At 40.1% G+C, this 22,539-nt stretch overlaps 1 protein-coding gene across 2 annotated transcripts in view; it reads right to left on the bottom strand.

The window, feature by feature from the left end:
• TNFRSF19 (TNF receptor superfamily member 19) overlaps positions 1–785 on the bottom strand; it is a 157,795-nt gene extending 157,010 nt beyond the window's left edge. The window contains exon 1 of one of the 2 annotated variants that reach the window (XM_008159477.3): positions 736–785. The gene's annotated coding sequence lies outside the window, so the exon portion shown is untranslated. Of the gene's footprint in view, positions 1–703 lie in introns of both variants that reach the window. The other variant, XM_028136330.2, reaches the window with a different exon arrangement.
• Between the last annotated feature and the right edge of the window lie 21,754 nt (positions 786–22,539).

The following is a 22,539-nucleotide window of genomic DNA, read 5'->3' as shown; positions in this document are numbered from 1 at the left end:
TAGCTGTCACTATACACTTAACATAAATGTTAATTTAAGAATATTAAACTTGTAAATGTTCTAGTAAATATGGCATGTGCTGTTTTCAAAGGTTACAGAATAGCACTACAGGATTTTTAAACCAAACTTAACCCCAATTTACCTTCACTGTTTTAAAATTCTTTAGTTTTACACATAAAAAGCTGTAATCATGTTTGAATGCCTTTTCAATGATTTCCTTGAGGATTCAAACTGCATGGAGAAATGTATTTGATAGGTTTACCTCTTGGAGGTGAGGGAATAAATAAACTACAGAAACAATAGTGCCAGAGATGTGCTGTCCTCTTTAATATAAGAAAACATTGGCATCGAGTAAGGTCCCACTGCTGTTTACTAAGAAAAGTAACCTGTAAATACCTAGAGCAAGTATAGCTCACAGACCTGCGGCTCCGGAGCATGGGCTGTGTGCTAAAGTTAGCACTCCTCTTTTTTTGTCCGGTTTGAACAACTCATTCCCAAGTAAAATTTGCATGGAAGATTGCAAACCCTTTTGTACAAACTACTAACATGGCATCCAGTATCATATTTACTCTGACACAGATTTAGAGCATAATGTAGTAGTCAAACACAGAAATGCTTGTTTTTAATTGAATAAAACCATCTTTTTCTTAGAACACATGGAAAAGGTGAAGTGAAAGCTACAAGAAAATATAAAATGCTGTACCTGCAACGTGCTGAACTCTTTCCAGTACTCACCCTTCCGGCAACTTAACTTCTCCTTGGCAGCTCTGCTGTGCCAAATGCTTCTACCTTCCCAAAACTGTGTGTCAGCACAAGCCCAGACGAAACTTCAAATCCAGGAAAATAAAATTAACCATGCAGATCAAAGGCAGGGAGCAGGGAGATGAAATGCCCGTAATCTGATCTGTGATCAGTTGCAGAACATCAAAGGCAGAGCTAAATTTATATATAAGCAGGGATAGCAAGAAAGTTCACTTTCAGCAGGTAGTCACCCTCCCGCCTCTCAGTCCACAAACTCTTTTGTTTAACGTGGATCACGTCGTTTTCTGCCCCCCACCCCCCCACCTCTCCTTTTTTTTTTTTTTTTTTTTTTCAAGAAGGCAATACCGCGGCCCTCCCAAGCTTGGGCTGAGTGGCTGGATCCTTACCATAGCCCTTTCGGTTCCCAAGCTGCGCTGTGGATTGTGTGCTGGAAGCTGCCTAGTGCCAGCGGGCTCTGCTTTATCCCTTTCATCTCGCTGAACTGCAGATCCCATGACATCATTCAGCGCCGGGGGACTGGCAGGAGAGTTATAATTCAGCCTGTGGGGGAGTACAGCTCAAGAGAAGCCAGAGTTTGCCTGATTTTAGACTATTGTGCCTCCGGCAGGACAATTTCTGTTATCTGCTTCCCAGTTGGAAAAGTCAATTGCTGCTGGATGATTCCAGTAGGATAAGATCCCTGATCCATCCAGGTTCCAAGTGGCAGCATTTAATTGACATAAAAAAGAAAATCACTTTTTTTTTTTTTTACAAAGACTGTCAAATATTCAGAATAATTAAATATCACTCTAAGACCATTCCAGAAAAAACCTAGGGGCACTGTCAGTTGGAAAAGATATTTTTTAAAATGTGTTTTTGTTTTCAATGTGACAAGTTTTTAAGGATTTTAAATAAACTGTCTTTTCCTTGAAACTTAAATTATTAGAATCGACTGCCAATTAAACAGCAATGTTTTAATTAAAGTAATTAATGGGCAGGTAACAAACAATTAATCAGTGACTGATATCTGCCACTTTCTCACATAAGCCCTTGGGCAGAGACTTAATCTTAGTCTAGGTCTTAGTTTGGGATTCTGAAAATTAGATTTTAAAACATGTAGTTCTTAGATAGGTATACTTAAAATGCCCTGTGAGCATTTTAAAGTTTACAAAAGAAAAGAATTATGTACAGGAAAGGTACTACCCCTGTGCTTACTCCAAAGCTGTGTCCCTTATCTTTTAGAACTAATTCTCCTAACTCAATAATTTGAGCTCTTAACTCACTAAAAATCATCACAGTAGGCTAATTCTCCATAATCTAAAATTAAACCTATTACCCATTATTTAGCATTTTTTACTACTGTTTCTTAACAATGGCAGTTCAATAAAATAGAATTATTTTTAGTATTTACCAAAATAGAAGATAATAAGAAATTTCATCTTCATTACAATCCAGGATACAGTGCATTTCTGAATTCCAGACCACTTTCATGGAACGAAGGAAAACTTTCTGTTTTGTAATGGAAACTTGCCAACTTTTAGAAGGTCAGTTAAACAAAATTATTTTTCCAAAACAGAAGACAGTAGAATTTAATCATTTTTATATAAAAAGAAATCTGTACTCCCTTCTCTAATTGGCCTTGTCCAATTTTTTCTGATATGATATTTGAAAATGTAGTTCATGATGTGTTTATTTCCAGACTTCTATGATTCCTGAGCAAATTTTAATAGCAAAATATTTGCTTTGAAGTTATTGAGTTCAGTATAACACTTAAATAGTCATGTTTATTTTTCAAGATTTCTTTTATAATTTTTCTACCAGAGCCTAGTACTTGAAGTGCAGGCGTGGTTCTCCATGACTTCCTGAGAGTAGACTAGGGAAGCTCCTGTGATACCCGGCCTACATATAACATTTCCTTTGAATACAAAAAAATATATATATATTTAAAAGGACAAAATATTTCCAAGTGGGCATTTGTCCATTTCTTCTCTGAGTTAGCCCAGCATGAAATCTGTACTCCATCAAACTGCACCCAGGAATAAAGTTTCCTGATATATTGACATATTAAATCATAGATGTTCAACAACTAGATGCTCTGTAAGGTTATTTGCATAAGGAAGTAAATCCTAATGTCTTGATAGAGTTCAATATCAGTAGAAATAGGTGAGGGACCGATTTAGGATTCTTAAAGTTCCCCTGGGAGCTTATAGGAGGCATTCGGGAGCAGGACTTTAATGAGAATTAGTCAAATGATCCTCAATTTATACAAACCTCACCAAGGAAGATTTGCAGTTCAAAATACGTCTAGCAATGCAATATTACCTCCAATGGAAGAGTGTATTCACCAAGTCACTGAAAATTATTTTGAATTGATCCTTCTGTGGCCAAGTACCCCCCAGGTGTGAGATGAAAAGTGACTGAGGTAAGGGCCCCATCTGTTGCCAAGAGCAGAGTGTGGCTAAAGGCCCCTTAGAATGAGCAATGACCTTCTGACCCCAGATCATTAGTGCTGTGCCCCATCCCACTGAGCTCCCTTCATTCTGGACATGTGGACTGGACCATTGTTATTGCTAAACAGCATCAGGAAGGGGAGCTGATTCAAAACTTTCCTCTTTGCCCTCCAGGAAACTTAGATTAGTGAAATTGAATCTGAAGCTATGGTGATAAGAAATATGCTACTATGAAGTTAAATATTCCTATATGAAGTTATAGTACTTTATTGACGATTTCTAGGGCCATGGCATAGTATAATATACGTGGCTTTTAAAACTCCTCCTTGCATTTCAGCCAACTGGTGTGCAATAGGGCCAGGCAGCAATCTGATCTGAGGAGCTCAAGGTTGCATTTCATTGCACTTAAGACTGAGGAAAAATCAATTGTTCATATCCAAGAACAAAGGGGCTTACTGAGGTTCTTGAGGGGTGTCTCATGCACCCCCACTGAGTGTTATTTTCTTTACAACATCTGAAGCACGCTTTCTTGACAGGCAAATCACATAAACTCCTATGATTGTGAGATATATGTTCAGGTAATTCATAATATTTTTTCCATTAAGTTTCAAAGTTCTTGGAGTTACCTAGCACTCTTTTGTAGTATCATCTTTTCTAAAGTTTCTGTTCATAGAATACATCCCTGATTATATCAGAATAAGCGCAACCTTTTATATAAGTTGGGAGGAATAATTTTGGAATTTATTTCATTTACACACTTTTGTGTGTGTGAAGTAGTTCACTGTAAAGAAAAGAGCAGGGACACTAGAGTCAGAAAGGCTTGGGTTTAAATATCTCTCATTATTTGAAATGTAGTAACAGTTTGGACAATTGGGGCAAACTACTTAATCTCATTTAGCTTCATTTTCCTAAACTACGAGCAGGAAACAACATCTACCTCGTTAATGTTGTTGAGACAATAAATGTACATAGAGAGCTTCAAGCAATCCCACTCCCGGGTATTTATTCAAAGCAAATGCACCTCCATGTCCACTGCAGAATTATTTACAATAGCCAATACATAGAAACAACCTAAGTGTCCTTAGATGGATGAGTTGATAAAGAAAATGGATATATGTAATGGAATATTACTCAGCTTTAAAAAGAAGGTAAGCCCTGACCAGTTTGGCTCAGTGGATAGAGCGTCGGCCTGCGGACTCAAGAGTCCCAGGTTCGATTCTGGTCAAGGGCATGTACCTTGGTTTGCCGGCACATACCCAGTAGGGAGTGTGCAGGAGGCAGCTAGTAAATATATTTTCCATATACCCTTGTACTCTATATACAATTTACCTTATTATTAACATCTTTCATTTGTGTGGTATATTTATAATAATTAATGAACCAATAGTAATATGTTACTATTAGTTGAAGTCCTTAGTTTATACTAAAGTTCACACTTTGTGTTGTACGGTTCTGTAGATATTAACAAATTAATAATGTCATGTATTATTCACTGGATTTTGATTGAGATTGCATTGAACCTATAGAACACATTGGGAAAAATTAACATCTTAGCAATAGCTAATCTTCCTATCCAAGGACATGGAAACAGCTTTCCATTTATTTAGATCTTATTTGACTTCTTTCAACAGTACTTTATAGTTTTTCTCATATATATCTTACACATTAAAAAAAGTTATACCTAATTATTTTAGTTTTTTTCTGATGGGTGTTAATATAAATGATATTGTGTTTATAATTTCAAGTTTCAATTGTACAATGTTCATATATAGGAAAACAATAGTGTTTTGTATATTAACCTTATATCCTGTAATCTTACTGTTATTACTTATTGGCTCCAGGAGTGTTTCGGTCAATTCTTTGGATCAATTTGTTCAACTTGGAGGGTCATTTCTTTGGGATTGTTTATAATCATGCCATCTGTGAACAAAGAAATTTTAATTTCTTCCTTTCCAATCTGCTGATTACTTGTAAATGTGTATGGAAAACTCTAGGGCAACTACTAAAAACTAATTTAAATCTACTTTCACATAACGTTACACTGCTTCATGGGAAGTACCGGTACCTTATAACCAAGCATTCCTATTCCTCTCTCCCATCTCTTAGAGCAGCGGTCGCCAAACCGCTACTCGCGAGCCTCACGCGGCTCTTTGGCCCCTTCAAAATAGACTCGCCCAGGCCGAAAACCGACTTCTGCGCATGGGCCACGAAGTTTCAATCGCACTGTACGTGCGCGCCCAGACGTGGTATTTTGTGGAAGAGCCACACTCAAGGGGCCAAAGAGCCGCATGTGGCTCGCGAGCTGCGGTTTGCCGACCACTGTCTTAGAACATTACTGTCATTTACTTCAGGTACCCATATGCTTTAATCACCCAACACATTGTTGCTATTACTACTTCAAACAGTAATCTATTATATCAATTAAGGATAAGAAAAATTAAAGATTTTATTTTAGCTTCATTTGCTCACTCTTCCTCTATGCAGATCTAAGTGTTTAACCTCTATCATTTTCTTTTTCTCTAAAGAACTTCTTTTAATGTTTCTTGTCAGGCAGCTCTGCTGGCAACGAATTCCTTCGGTTTACATTTGCCTGAGGAAGTATTTATCTCGTTTTCACTTTGGGAGGGTAATTTTTCCAAATACAAATACATAATTCTAGATTGGTGCAGTTGTGATTGGTGGAAGTAGAGTTCTGGGAGGGCCTCAGGCAAAAGAATTTCTTGAGGCCCCCATGGGAGGGTGGTATTTTGTAGAAATCTTTATTGCTTATGTAAAATTAAGGGGATTCCCCTCTAAGATCCCATCTCTTTTTCCCCACCATATGAAAAGTTCAATCTTGTCTTTACCAGGGCTAGAATTAAGGCCACTGCCTAAAATTTCTGCTCCATATTAAAGTATATAGTCCAGTCCAGCATCCTGCGTGTGAAGTTTGCATGGCCATGGGCCGAACGGCTGCTTAAGGCCACACTGCAGGTGAGAGCATGGTGCAATTGCAGGTCATGGAGCAAGAGCGAGAAAGGGCGAATAAAGGGCAAGAGAGGAAACTTTTTCTCTGGAGATTTCCAGAGAAATCTTGCAGTGGCTTCACCCTTCTAACCAGTCATCTTTTGCCCAGGCTAGACTGACAGACAAGTACCTTTCCTATATTAACCGGACTTCACTGCACGTATGCCCATCTCCCACTTTGTTCGATTCCTTCCCCCACTGATCTGCCGGGAATGGACCAGTGGTTCCTGGTGAAACTGCCCACATGACCATGTTTATAATGTCTGGCCTTCTCTTTGTTCTTTTCTTGTTATTAATATTAATAAACTAGCTAATTACAATGATAACAAAGTTTTCCCCCCAACACTTTAAAATATTTAATCTCACTTTCTTTTTGCCTTCATAGTTTTTTTTTTTTAATTTATTTTGTTGATTTTTAGAGAGAGAGAAAGAGAGAGGGATGGAGAGAGAGAAACATGGATGAGAGAGAAACATCGATTGGCTGCCTGCTGCGCACAACCCCACTGGGGATCGAGCCCCCAATCTGGGCATATGCCCTGACCAGGAATCAAACCAGTGACCTCCAGGTACATGGGTCAACAATCAACCACTGAGCCACACTGGCCGGGCATAGTTTCTTATGAGAAGTCTAATATTCTTATTCTTATTTTTGAATAGGTAAATTTATTCTTCTTTAGACTTTCAAGATTTTATATTTGTCTTTGGTTTTAGCTTAAATATGTAGCTTAAATATCATATGCCTAGGCATAGATGTGTTAGTATTTATTTTTGTTGGTATTCTCTATGCTTCCTGGGTCAGTGGTTTAATGTTTGTCATTAATTTTGGAATATTCTCAGCCATTATTATTTCAAATATTTCTTCAGCTCCTGCTCCTTTCTTCTCCTCTTGTCATTATGATTACTTGTATATCACAACTTTTGTAACTGTCCCACATTTTTTTTTCTTAATTCTTTGAATTTTAGTTTGGGAAGTTTTTATTGATATTTTTTCCCTGATTCTTTATTTCACTGTGTCCAGTTTACTGATGAACCTATCAAAGGTGTTTTTCATTTCTGTTACAGTGTTTTTTATTTATAACATTTCTTTTTCATTCTTTCTTAGAATTTGCATCTCTCTGCTTATATTACTCATCTGTTCTATCATATTGTCTACTTTTCCCATCAAAGCCCTTAATACAGGGGTGGGCAAAAGTAGATATATAGTTGTGAGTACACAATTCAGCTTATTCTTGTATTATTATTTATTAATTATAGTATTATTTAATTGTATTATAACTGTAAGCCTACTTTTGCCCACCCCTATATATTAATCATAGTTATTTTAAATTCCCTATGTGATAATTCTAAAATCTGTATCATATATGAGTCTGATTCTGATGCTTGCTTTGTCTCTGCAGACTGTGTTTTGTCTCACCTTTTGGCATGCCTTGTAATTTTTTGATGAAAGTGAGGCATGATGTATGAGGTAATTAAACTTTGGTGTGAAGTAAATCTCTTATGTGATGCTAAGCTAGTGTTATGCTAATCTGGCTAGGATCTAGCCTGTGTTTAATGCTGTAGCTGTAGGTGCCAGAAGTTTCCATATCCTACAGTTCCCATGTTTTGTTTTTCTTCCCTGTTGTCATTGTGTTATTGGTGGAGAATGCTCCTTATCCCCACCTGTTGCTGGGGGATATGGGTTTCTTGTGATGTCATGAGAAAATGAATTTTCTGATACTCACATGGGTGGATGAAATATAGGAGAAAGCTTTATTTCTGTGGAATTAAACTCCTTAGTTTCCAAGGTCCTATTTCTCTTCATCCTTCCAAAAAAGAAGTCCCGGAACTGGCGAGGGAGGAACCAAGATGGCGGCATAGTTAAGCAACTAATCTGCTGCCTCACACAACAATTTCAAAAATACAACTAAAAGACAAAAATGTCTACCACCCAGAACCACGGGAAAGCTGGCTGAGTGGAAGATTTACAACTAAGAAGAGAAAGGAGCACAATCGCTGAAAAGCTGAGGTACGGAGGCACGAGAATCAGGCCGGCGGCGGGCGGCTGGGTACGCGGCTTTTCTTCAACCCGCAGGGAGACAAGCTCCCGATCACTCTGAAATCCAGTTTCTGGGGACACTCGGGGGACCCAGGCACCTACGGGGAGAAGCTGGACTCTCGGCCATCGGGTCGGAAAGTGAGAGTGACTTTTTTGCAGAGGTGCGCCCAGCAATCATTGTTTACTGCGCAGGAGCGCGGGGCGCAGGGACTTGGAAACGGGAAAGGCAGAGACGGCTGACGCCAGCCATTGCCGTTGGCCACGCCCCAGCCTAGTGACGCCCTGAGACCCCGCCCAGCCCTGAGACCCCGCCCCGCACATTCTACAAACCCGCCCAGGCTCCACACAGCGGCTTTTGCATATAAATGGCCTGTTCTGGGGCAGCTCAACCAAATTAACTGCAGCTCCAGTCAGACTGCTCCAAAACCGCCCAAGCAAAGGAGGAGAAAACTAGTTCTTGCTATAGCTCCTGCTGGGGGACACACAGTACACAAGGGTACACCAAGAGTGTCCACCTCAAGTAACTGGGAGGCTGACCCGTTGAACCAATAGGACACCTAGTACACAAAACTACCCTACCAACTTAGGGAAGCAGAGAATATGAGAAGGCAAGGAAACAGATCACAAACCAAAGAAATGGAGGAGAACAAGCGACTGGACATAGAGTTCAAAACCACGGTTATAAGGTTTTTCAAGAATTTCATGGAAAAGGCCGATAAATTCAATGAGGACCAACTAGAAATTAAACATACACTGACTGAGATAAAAAATAGTATACAGAGACCCAAAAGCAGACTAGAGGATTGCAAGAATCAACTCAAAGATTTGGAATACAAAGAGGCCAAGGACACTCCTCCAGAGAAGCATGAAGAGAAGAGAATTCAGAAAGTTGAAGATAGTGTAAGAAGCCTCTGGGACAACTTCAAGCGAACCAACATCAGAATTATGGGGGTACCAGAAGAAGAGAGAGAGCAAGATGCTGAAAACCTATTTGAAGAAATAATGAACGAAAACTTCCCCCACCTGATGAAAGAAATAGACTTACAAGTCCAGGAAGCGCACAGAACCCCAAACAAAAGGAATCCAAAGAGGACCACATTAAGACACATCATAATTAAAATGCCAAGAGCAAAAGACAAAGAGAGAATCTTACAAGCAGCAAGAGAAAAACAGTTAGTTACCTACAAGGGAGCTCCCATACGATTATCAGCTAATTTCTCAACAGAAACCATGCAGGCCAGACGGGAGTGGCAAGAAATATTCAAAGTGATGAATAGCAGGAACCTACAACCAAGACTACTCTACCCAGCAAAGTTATCATTCAGAATTGAAGGGCAGATAAAGAGCTTCACAGATAAGAAAAAGCTAAAGGAGTTCATCACCACCAAACCAGCATTATATGAAATGCTGAAAGGTATTCTTTAAAAAGAGGAAAAAGAAGAAGATAAAAATTATGAACAACAAATACATATCTATCAACAAGTGAATCTAAAAGTCAAGTGAATTAAAAATCTGAGGAACAGAATAAACTGGTGAACTTAATAGAATCAGGCATAGAATGGGAGTGGACTGATAATTCTCAGGGGGAAAGGGGTGTCTGTGTGGGGAGTATGGGAAGAGACTGGACAAAAATCATACACCTATGGATAAGGACAGCGGGGTGGGGGGAGGTAAGGGCAGAGGGGGGTAGGAACTGGGTGGTGGGGAGATATGTGGGGAAAAAGGAGAAACAATTGTAATCTGAACAATAAAGATTCATTAAAAAAAAAAAAAGACAAAAAAGAAGTCCCATATTGCTTTCAGAAGAGGTAGGATTCAAGCTGTTGCTCAGAGTTTCCATTCCATGTTGGCATAGTCCAATCTAACAACAGGCTAGCTTAGCCTAGTTTGTGTTTACAGCTATAGTCCATTGTGTGTGGGGTCTGCAGGGCCAAATGGCTACAGAGGGAACAAGGGCAAGTGCAAGACAGCCACATGAGCCAAGAGAGCCAAGAGAGTGAGAATCTCTTTGTCTGGGATTATGTATTTCTAAATTTTTGTGGGATTGCAGTGACTCTACCCCCTCTAGCCAATGACCTCTCTTCTCAGGTTTCACTGACAGGCACCAACTTTACTGTGCATGCATCCATCTGCCCTTTGTCCAGTCCCGTCAACCAGTGATTTGCAGGGAATGGACTGGTGGTTCCCTAGGGAGTGTAAAGTTGCAGCTTCTTGATGAAGTTGCCAAAATGGCTATGTTTATAATGTCTGGTCTTCTCTTTGCTCCTTTTCTATTATCTATCTATATAAAAGGCTAATATGTTAAGTGTCCAACTGTCCGATCAGTCACTATGATGCACACTGACCACTAGGGGGCCGATGCTCAATGCAGGAGCTGCCATGATGCACACTGGCCATTTACAGAGAAACAGCACTGCAGACCTGGTGCCGACAAAGCAATACTTGGTTTCCCCCAAGTGGGACACAGGCCCTGCCACCACTGTGGAGCGACAGCCCACTAAATCGCAGCTAACACTGCCAAGACCCCATGGCTCAAAATGCGGCCCACAGCCCAGCCCAGCCTGGAAATGGTGGCTGTGGGCACCAAGTAATGACGTCACATAGCAATGCCCAGCTTCCTCTCCATAGCAACTAGCCTCCTTGGAGTTTCTTCATCCCAGGAACACAACTTGCTTTATAGCCAGGTGAAAACATTTTACACTTTAACCACATGTCTGTGAAGTGTTTTCCCATGCCTCATCTCATTTGATCATCACAGAATTCCTGGAGTAGGTAAATAGGAGACTCGGTGGAATCCTATTTTCTTTTCATTAGCTGGAAAATGGGGGTTTAGAAAGCTTAGAAATTTGACCCGACTGAAAAGAAGTGAGAAATGGTGGACCTTGAAAATGACTTCAGATTTTCTCACTGCGCAGAATATAGTCAAACACTGCTGCAGTTAAATATTTTACCCTTTTTCTCCCTGCATGATCTACAATAATAATCTGCTTCATGTTGATATTTACTGCTGTGTTGCTGACAGTTACTGAAAGAGAAGTTGGGGTGCTTCACTGGGCTGGAAAAGTTTAGCTAAATCAGAAAACAGATCTAATTAAGCAAGTTTATTCCATATATATAAAAGGCTAAGTTGACTTGTGCATAAGCAATACATATACTGGTAAAGCTCCTGCTGGCACAAATTGCACACATGTGTTTTCATCTGTCATTGTAAATTGTAAATTTGGTTGACACTTTTATTATAGAGAAAGGGTGAATAGCAATATGAAAATATTTCTTCTAATTAATTTCCTTCAATGTGCATAATTTGTGCACCAGGCCTCTAGATAAAAAATAGTTAATTACAACAGTGTCAATTGGATTTCCCTAAGAAATTCTTAAATAGAATCTGTGTCTTATACTCCTCTCAATGTAATCCATTGTTGTTTTACTTAAGCCCTTTGAACGTGGTGGCAAGATTTTGGGGAAGGAAAGCTTTCTATGATCTTATGATTAAACCTAAGTCTTGCAGTGAGCCTGAGTCCATGAGTTGTGAAGCATTTCTTAACCTTTCCTAGTCTTTTACAGGCAGGAATACTAGAGGGGACTATGGTTGATTTGTTGTTCTTCTTCAAGATCAGATAAGTCTCTGGTAAAGCAATTTCCTTTGGAGGGCAGGTTTTTGTTAGGGAGACTATTCTGAGCATATTTTAAAATGGTTACTTTTCTCCTTCCTCTACCCAAAATACAAGGTTTTCTTTTTCTCTGATCATCATTGTGAGAACCTAGCAGAGTTCCTGGAGATAAAATATAAGTGTGGTAGTCCCACTAAAACTGAGCTCCTAGGAGTTTATAATTCTCACACAAGTCAACACTCAGCCTCCAGGAATTCATCAAAATTATCATGTGTTTCTAACAGCTACTAGCTCCTGTGGTTTCTGCTTCAAGTAATCAGATCTTTGTTTTGATTACCTGTATTTGCCCATCTCTCCAGAATTTGGGATGACAGTTTGACCTGTGACCTTAATATTCTGACAGATCTAGAAAAATCCTTAATTTTCAGTTTTTCAACTTTTTTTTCTTCTTGTGAGGATAGGATTCATGAATTCTAAGCTCTTTCCATTGACTTCTAAGCCAAAACCAGAAGTTCTTTGAATTCTATAGTGTTTTAATAATCATTATTTTCTAAATATTTGGTTTAGATTTTTTCTTTGACCCACATGTGGTTTAAGAAAGAATTTCACCATTTCCAAATAGTTAACACTTATTCAGATTTTCTTTATATTAAAAATATAAGCTTAAATATTATAAATTAAATTATTTCAATTTTTGTTAATTATTGTTATCTTTTTTGTGACTTAAAAATATGTTATTGTACCATGGGACTAATTAAAAGATTGTGTATTTTCTATTATCAGAGCAATAAAGTTAATTTTAATGATATCACTACTTAATTTTTAAAGCCTTTTATGTATTCTACATTGTGTGCTATAGCACTGTTAGCTTCAAATTTTAAATTCCCTCATGTAAAATTGGAAATTAGAAATATTCATCCATAATTAAGGACAATAGAGCCATTAGTCATTTAAATAATCTGTCAAATTCAAGAGGCTTCAAAGTGGTGACCCATCTGTAGAGAATCTGTTAAAACTATCTGCAATGCAGTGGTTCTGATTCTGGTAAAACAGCAACAACAAATTAATTCAGTAGATACATACATACACAACCACAATCAGTGATTTAAAAATGGGCTTTATTGACAATGAAGTTACTGAAACCCCAAATGGCAAGCTCAGACTCTCCTCATGGATTCTTGTCCTACGAAGTTTGAAAAATAAAATTCGAGATTTCAAATGGTGGCAGAGTAGGTGGATGCTGCACAGACATGCACCCAGGAGCAAGCTGAAATTACAACTGAAATATGGAAAGGCTTCTTGAATAATCAATGGAAAACTCACAAGAGAGAACCCTGAGGACCAAAGGTGGAGACCGCATAGAGACTGGTAGGAGGGGCTGAGGCAGGAAAGGGCTGGCCAGGGATCCACAGAAAACAACTGAGGTCTTGGAGAGATATCTCAGCTGTGGGTGGGGGTTGCCACTGAGAACTCTGGGATCTAATCCCCAAGTTTTCCAGTAGAGAGCACCAAATCTGAGGAGGATACCCACATAACATCTAGCTGTGAAAAGCTGAGGGGTGCTGTCTGCTAGGGAGTGTCAGCTGAAAGTTTGGGCACCCTCTTGAAGGACTAACACACAAAAATTCCCTGTGGAGCCTCTCACCTTGTGCTCTGGCAGAGGGAGGATGAAGTGGACTGGAGCTGTGAGAGCAGAACCCAGGACTAGGGACTTCGGGGGATAAAACTCAGAAGGCAGATACCCCAAGTTTCCTGGGCTGAGTCATTCCCTCAAGCAGCGAAGGACATCTTTCCCACATAGACATTTGCCTTGCCTGGGGGAAGACAGTCAACACACCCTATTGGAAAACACCTTGCCCTGAGGCCATTTAAGAGATTAAAAGTAAAAATTAGCCTCCAGGCAGAAGCAACGGACTCACCCTGTTGAAAAACTCTGGCTACACCTGAGGATGATTGCCTGGGGGCAATTCAAGTAGAAATCCTATTAGTCTGTAGAAAGAGGTGGTCTCTGGAGGCTTTGAGTCTTTGCCTGATCCAATTTGTCAGAAACAGCCTTTAACACTGTCCTACACTAGAGATTGAGAGGTGTAGAGGATCTACCTAAAGCATAGTCACAAATCCAAACAGACAACCAAAATGAGGAGACAAAGAAACAACCCTCAAATGAAAGAACTAGAGAATTTTCCAGAAGAAGAGATAAATGAAGCAGAGATAAGAAATTTATCTTAAACAGTTCAGAGTAATGATGGTAAAAATACTCAACAGTATGAAAAAGATATAGTAACTATGAAAAAAGAACAGTCTGAGATAAAGAATGACATAACACAAATAACACATTGGAAGGAACACACAGCAGATTAGGGGAAGCTGAGTTTCAAATCAGTGAATTAGAAGACAGAGTTGAAAATATCACTCAATCAGAGAACCAAAAAGAAAAAAACAATTAAAAAACAGAAGGACAGGAAGCTGAGGGGCAACATGAAACATAACAATATTAGAATAGCAGGTGTGCCAGAAGAGTCAGAAAGGGAGAAAGGAATAGAGAAGGTGTTTGAAGAAATAATGGCAGAAAACTTCCCTAACCTGGTAAAAGAAAAAGTCACACAAGTTCAGGAGGCACAGAGAACCCCAAACAAGAAGAACCCAAACAGGCCCATGCCCAGACACATCATAATTAAAATGCCAAAAGTTAAAAGACAAAGAGAATCTTAAAGGCAGCAAGAGAAAAAGAAGACTGTTACCTACAAAGGAGTTCTCATAAGGCTAGCACCTGATTTCTCATCAGAAACTCTACAGGCCAGAAGGGAATGGCATGAAGTACTTAATGTAATGGAAAGCAAGGATCTGAGACCAAGATTACTATATCCAGCAAGGCTATTATTCAAAATAGACAGTCAAATAAAAAGATTCCCAGACAAAAAAAAAGGCTAAAGGAGTTCATCACCACCAAGCTAGCATTACAAGAAATGCTAAAGGGATTGCTGTAAAGGATTGCTGAGAAGAAACAGAGAGAGAAACCTAGCCATACAGGATTAAAATGGCTATGAATAAGTACCTCTCAATAATAACCATAAATGTAAATGGATTAAATGCCCCAATCAAAAGGGGTAGGGTAGCTGCATGGATACAAAAACATGACCCAACTATATGCTGTCTACAAGAGACCCACCTCAAAACAAAAGACATACACAGGATGAAAGTGAAGGGATGGAAAAAAGTTTTCCATGCAAATGGAAAAGAAAAAAAAGCTGGGGTAACAATACTCATATCTGACAAAATAGACTTTAAAATGAAGGCCATCACAAGAGTCAACAAATGTCACTACATAATACTTAAGGGATAGATCCAAAAAGAGGATATAACCTTGATAAACATATAGGTACCCAACATAGGTACACTTAATAAATAAGAAACTTCTAGAGGACTTTTACGGAGAGATTGACAACAATACAGTCATAGAAGGGGACTTTAACACACCTCTGACTTCACTGGATAAATCTTCCAGACAAAAACTTAACAAGGAAACAGACACTCTAAAGGACACACTGGATCAGATGGATTTAATAGACATTTATAGAACATTTCACCACAATGCAGCAGAATATACATTTTCTCAAGTGCACATGGATCATTCACAAAGATAGACCACATGTTAGGGCACAAAACAAGTCTCCACAAGTTCAAGAAGATTGAAATCATCAAGAATCTTCTCAGATCACAGTGGAATGAAATTAGAAATCAACTACAGTAAAAACATTCAAAAACCTGGAGGCTAAATAGCATGTAATTAAATAATGAATGGGTTACCAACAAGAACAAGAAAGAAATAAAAAAATTCCTGGAAACAAATGAAAATGAAGACACAATAACCCCAAATCTCTGAGACACAGCAAAAGCAGTCCTGAAAAGGAAGTCCATAGCACTCCAGGCATGTCTCAAAAAACAAGAAAAATCGGCAATAAACTATTTAACCCTACAACTTAAAGAATTAAAAATACAATCTCCCAAAACTGAATCAAGAAGAAATACAAAATAAAAAAAATCTGAATAGGCCGATAATCACTGATGAAATAGAAGCAGTAATCAAAAAAAACACTCCCAGCAAACAAAAGTCCAGGTTTGGATGGCTTCACAGGGGAGTTTTTCCAAATATTCAAAGAAGAACTAACACCTATACTCCTCAAACTATTTGAGAATATCAAAGAGGAAGGAACACTTCCAAACACTTTTTATGAGGCCAGCATTATCTTAATCCCCATACCAGATAAAGACACTACAAAGAAAGAGAATTACAGGTCAATTTTTGTGATGAACATAGATGTTAAAACCCTCAACAAAATATTAGCAAATCACATCAAGCAATATATTAAAAAAATCATACACCATGATCAAGTAGGATTTATTCCAGGGATGCAAGTCTGGTACAATATTTGCAAATCAATAAACATGATACATCACAACAAATATTGAAAGAAAAAAATCACATGATCATATCAATAGAGGCAGAAAAAGCATTGACAAAATCCAACACCCATTTTTGATAAAAACTCTTAGCAAAGTGGGAATAGAGGAGGCATATCTCAACATGATAAAGGCTATATATGACAAACCTAGAGCCAACATCATACTCAATGGACAAAAACTAAAACCATTTCTCCTGAGAACAGGAGCAAGACAGGGATGCCCACTTTCACCACTCCTGTTCAACATAGTACTGGTAGTACTAGCTATAGCGATCAGACAAGAAAAAAGTAAGAGGAATCCAGATTGGAAAAGAAGTAAAACCATCACTATTCACAGATGACATGATATTGTACATAGAAAACCCCAAAGACTCCATCAAAAAAATGACTAGACTTTTTTTTTAAATTTCTTTATTGATTAAGGTGTCACATATTTGTCCTCATCCCCCCATTCCCATCCCACACCCCTCCCCACGGATTCCTCCACCCCCCTATTGTCCTTAACCATTGGTTAGGCTCTTATGCATGCACACAAGTCCTTTGGTTGATCTCTCCTCTCTACCCCCACCCTCTTCTACCCTCTCTCTGAGGCCCAACAGTCCGATCGATACCTCCTTGTTTCTAGGTCTGTTCTTGTTCATCAGTCTATGTTGTTCATCATTTCCCCTAGATGAGTGAGATCATGTATTACTAGAAATATACTTATAAGAACCGAATGTGAGACGAGCAATTATAGTTATGCTGACAGGCAAATGACTCAGTCTGTAGTGAGTTTCTTTCTGGACCAACAGTTCTTTTGAGACCCAATTTCAATGTCCACCAGTTCCTTATGTGTACATGTCAGCACTGACTTTTCAGTTCTGGATGGTGGACAAATGGTGGTAATGCAGGTCCGACTCCCTCTGGTTTGGTCTAGCCCGGACCCTGGGGCGCGGTCTCACCCAGACCCAGGGGTGCGTGGCCTCACCCGGACCCGGGATCCAGCCTCACCCAGACCCGAGGGCGTGTGCCTCACCAGGGCCCCAGACCCAGTGTCACCCAGACGCAGGAGCGCGTGGCCTCACCCGGACCCAGGGGCTCGCGGCCTCACCCGGACCCAGGATCCAGCCTCACCCGGACCCGGGACATGACTAGATTTAATAAATGAATTTGGCAATGTAACAGGACACAAAATTAACACCCAGAAATCTATGGCTTTTTTATATACCAATAATGAACTCACAGAAAGAGAAACTAAAAAAACAATCCCATTTACCATTGCACCAAAAAAATTAAGATACCTAGTAATAAACTTAACTAAGGAGGTAAAAGACCTATACTCAGAAAACTATAGGATGTTAAAAAAAGAGATAGAGGAAGACATAAACAAATGGAAGAATATACCGTGTTCATAGATCAGTAGAATCAACATCATTAAAATGTCCATACTACCCAAAGCAATCTATAGATTCAATGCAATCCCAATTAAGTTACCAAGGGAATATTTCACAGACTAGAACAAACTCTCCAAAAATTCAACTGGAATAAAATAAAGACCCCAAATAGCTGCAGCAATCCTGAGAAAGAAGAACAAAGTTGGAGGGATCACAATATCAGATTTCAAGCTATATTACAAAGCCACTGTTCTCAAAACTGCCTGGTACTGGCACAGGAACAGACATATAGACCAATGGAACACACCAGAGAACCCAGAGATTGACCCAAGCCATTATGCTCAATTAATATTTGACAAAGGAGGCAAGAGCATACAATGGAGTAAAGACAGTCTCTTCAATAAATGGTGTTGGGAAAATTGGACAGATACATGCAAATAAAGGAAACTAGATCACCAACTTACACCATACACAAAAATAAACTCAAAATGAATAAAAGACTTAAACGTAAGATGGGAAACCATAAAAATCTTAGAAGAATCCATAGGCAGCAAAATATCAGACATATGTTGTAGCTATCTCTACCAATACAGCTCCTAAGGCAATGGAAACTAAAGAGAAAATAAACAAATGGGACTACACAAAAATAAAAAGCTTCTTCACAGCAAAAGAAACCATCAATAAAACAACAAGAAAGCCCACTTCATGGGAGAACATATTTGCCAATATTATCTCAGATAAGGGTTTAATCTCCAAAATTTATGGGGAACTTATACAACTTAACAAAAGGAAAATAAACAACCCAATAAAAAATGGGCAAAGGGCCTAAATAGACACTTTTATAAAGAAGGCTGAGAGATATATGAAAACATGCTCAAAGTCACTAATCATCCGAGAGAGGCAAATAAAGTAATACTAAGATATGATCTCACACCTATCAGAATGGCTATCATCAACAAATCAACAAATGACAATTGCTGGCAAGGACGGAGAGAAAAAGGAAACCTCTTGCACTTCTGGTGGGAATGCAGACTGGTGCAACCACTGTGGAAAACAGAATGAAGTTTCCTAAAAAAATTAAAAATTGAATTCCTACTTGACCCAATAATCCCACTTCTAGGAATATATCCAAAGAAATCAGAAACACCAATCAGAAAGGATATATGCACTCCTATGTTCATAGCAGCACAATTTACAATAGCTTAGATTTGGAAACAGCCTAATTGCCCATCGGCAGATGAATAGAAAACTGTGGTACATCTATACATTGGAATACTATGCTACTGTAAAAAAAAGAAGGAAGTCTTACCATTTTCAACAGCATAGATGGACCTGGAGAGCATCATGCTAAGCGAAATAAACCAGTCAGAGAAAATACATATTCCATGATCTCAATCATTTGTGGGATATAATGAATAACATAAACTGATGATCAAAAATAGAGCCAGAGGGGGAAAAAATCCTAATATATAAAAACCCAGGGTCCGTAACGACTGAAGGCTTGACCTACTGGAAGTCAGTCCTGCAGTCAGTGCTGGGTTGCTGTGGTGACCTGACTGGCGAGGGGGCTGTAGATCAGGCCCTGAGAGAGGCCTGGACAGAGAAGCAGGGTCTGATCCGTATCCTCCATGGCAGCTGTTGATCAGCCCTTGCCTCTCTCTTTCTCTCCGGGCCTGGCCAGCAGCCACACTTCTCTCTCTCTCCAGGCCTCCTCAGGGGCTGCTGATCAGCCCCACCTCTTGATCAGGACCAGAGATAGGCCCAGAGACACTGACTGGCATAGAAACTGACCATTCAGTACCAAATCTGGGTGAACTGTGAGGAGCTAATGGCTGCCTAGGAGGTGGAGCTTTTGACACTGACTGGCATAGAAACTGACCAATCAGATCCTAATCTGGGTGAACTGCAAAGGCAGAACCTAAGGTGGGGGCTGAGGAGGGGTTTTAAGGGTAACAGCTGTTTGGTGTAAGGTGTAAGAAAGCGGTTCAATTTTTTAATGACCAATTTGGCAGTATAGTGCATATGGCTGGCTATCAGTTCAGATATAGGGATTATGTATTTTTGTCTGCCAAGAGCATCTCCTTCTGCTGAAAAAGGCTCCCCTCACCCCATTTAAGCAATGCTATCCTATATAATCTATCTATACTAATAAAAGGGTAATATGCTAATTAGACCAGGTCAACTGGCCATCTTTCGGAAGTCCGACTTCCATCTGGACAAAGCCATGGTGGTGGGGGCTGAGGAAGAGATGGCAGTTGGGGGTGAGATCAGGCCTACAGGGGAGGGCAGTTTGGGGCAAGATCAGGCCAGCAGGGGAGGGCAGTTGGGTTCGAGATCAGGCCGGCAGGGGAGAGCCATTGGGGGTGAGATCAGGCCAATAGGGGAGGGCAGTTGGGGCAATCAGGCAGGCAGAGGCAGTTAGGGGTGATAAGGCTGGCAGGGGAGAGCAGTTAGGGGTGAGATCAGGCTGGCAGGTGAGGGCCATTGGGGGTGAGATCAGGCTGGTAGGGGAGGGCAGTTGGGGGAGAGATCAGACCGGCAGGGGAGGGCACTGAGGGGCGATCAGGCAGGCAGAAGCAGTTAGGGGCAATCAGGAAGGAAGTCAGAGAGGTTAGGGGTGATCAGGCAGGCAGGCAGAGGGGTTAGGGGCAATCAGGCAGGCAGGCAGGTGAGCAGTTAGGAGCCAGCTGTCCCAGATTGTGAGAAGGATGTCCAACTGACAGTTTAGGCCCAATCCCTGTGGTGGGATTGGGCCTAAACTGTCAGTCGGACATCCCCCATGGGGTCCCAGATTGGAGAGGGTGCAGGTTGGGTTAAGGGACCCCCCCCCCAATGCACGAATTTCATGCACCAGGCCACTAGTTTTAGAATATAATAGAAGTAATCCTGTTATTTGCATATTTTTAATATTTCCTACAACTTTTGTGATATCACACTATATTAGTACAGTTTTTGTAATATTATGGGTGCAGCCATCTTGTATTATGGAATCCCTGCCTCCACTGTGGGCCCAGCCCTCTTATTACAGTGTGATGATCAATTTGTATATTCCTTCTTTATTAGATAGGATCCTTTTTTCTTGAAATATTAATGTTTATTGCATATATTATTATATTTAAGATCATTTTTCTTGAATAATTGCTGTTTACTGTATGTAACTTTACATTTAAAATCATTTTTCTTGAGAAAAAAAGAAAAAGAAAATTTGAGGATTAAAAGATTTTTTAGCAAAAGTGTGGAAATTTATTGTAAGCATATATAAACTCCCCCTAGAGAGGGGTACCCAAAGGGGAACTCCTCTGAAGAGGGATCCCCAAATGGGAAAAACCTGCTCTGGTCTCTCTAAAATGGGAAAAACCTAGTTCTGTGAGTCTCTGTCTATGGGTTAATAAATGCCAGAAGCTTCTTTGTCTCTTCATGACACTTTGTAATTGGACCCTTCCTTATTTTATGTCCCCTGTGCTTTCGTAATTGGCCACTTTCCCCCCTTTTCCCTGTATAGTATCAGTTTCAAAGTTTCAAAGCTCACCTGGTGCCCCCCTCTTTTTCTTCCCCTTATCTTGTAACATTATTGTAAATAATCTGATGGCTTGGAGCTGTCTCTGCCTGTCATGTATGCATTCCTCTCCCATTATCCCCCTTCCCCTAATCTGCCTCTCCTGTCTCTAACTCTTTGCAGTCCTCCCTTTGATTAGGAAACCCCAACTGCTGTTGGGGACAAGGGACGACAATCATTCTAGCTACTTCCTGCTGGACAGGGACATTGACTGGGGTAGCAGTCAGGTTTCCATGGGAGGTGGGCAATCTAGGGGTCCAAGAAAGAAGAATGTGGCTTCCATTTGTGGTTCCACTGGAGAACTGTTTGTAGCTTTAGCATTTCTAGATAAGAAGAAAAATAGTATAAACAAGAGTCCAAGAAGAGGGGATAGCTAACTTCTTAGCGATAACATTATTTCCTTAATTTGTACCCAGACTTCTGGGGTGAGAGATTGTGAGGCCCTTTCTTTTAGCCAACCTGCTTGTTGGAGGATTTGAGTAGTTCATTCCCCTACCTCTTTGGAAGTGTTTACATAGATGCAGTGAGAATTATTAATCATGGCACAAACTCCACTGTTTGGCCAGTAAATAATTGAGGGCTTCTCTGTGAGTAAGGACTATGTGTGCTGAAGAATCTGTAGACTTCTGGATATCCTTACATAAATCTGGTTTGTCCTTTAGAGTAAAGAAAACCTGGACATAGGGGACTTCTGACCATTCCCCTTTCCTTCTATAAAAAAGATCTAACTGTAAAAGGGTGTTGTAATTAATACTCCCTTCCAGCGGCTAGTATTTCCCCATCTGAGAGATGGTACTGGGGCTAATTCTGGGTACAAAAGAAAATTAGGGATTTTGTCTTTAATGTTTGTAGATCAAAGGAATTTTAATGCAACTCAATGAGCTGCTCTCCTGGGATGTCCATGATGAGCTTCCCAGCTAAAAGAAAACCCACAGAAAGATCTTCTGTGGCCCTTTTCTGGCAGGGACGTCCCCCTCCCAAAGAGCATCAATACTTAGTGCCTTGTTGCATGTGGCAGGCGAGTGAGCATCTGCTGGGCTACCCACCTTACCAGCGAGACCTGGGTGCCTATAACCTGGGTTCTGTGAAGGATGCTTGTTAGTGTGCGTCACTGACAGGATGGACCTCTGGATTGCTCGCACATACAAGCATGGTCCTACCAGGCACTCACCCCCTTCCAGATGTGGGGATGTCTGAACTAATATGTGTCCCTGATTGAAAGTGCCTGAGATGGTTCTAATGTTTCTGAAGTACCTATAGAGTTTTCTAAGGGAGTTTAAAAGGGAAGTGACTCTAGGCCGAGG

This window comes from Eptesicus fuscus, chromosome 8, assembly GCF_027574615.1.
Source record: "Eptesicus fuscus isolate TK198812 chromosome 8, DD_ASM_mEF_20220401, whole genome shotgun sequence".
NCBI lineage: Eukaryota > Metazoa > Chordata > Mammalia > Chiroptera > Vespertilionidae > Eptesicus > Eptesicus fuscus.
The sequence above is the reverse complement of the archived record's forward strand: the minus strand, read 5'-3'. Positions and strand labels throughout refer to the sequence as shown.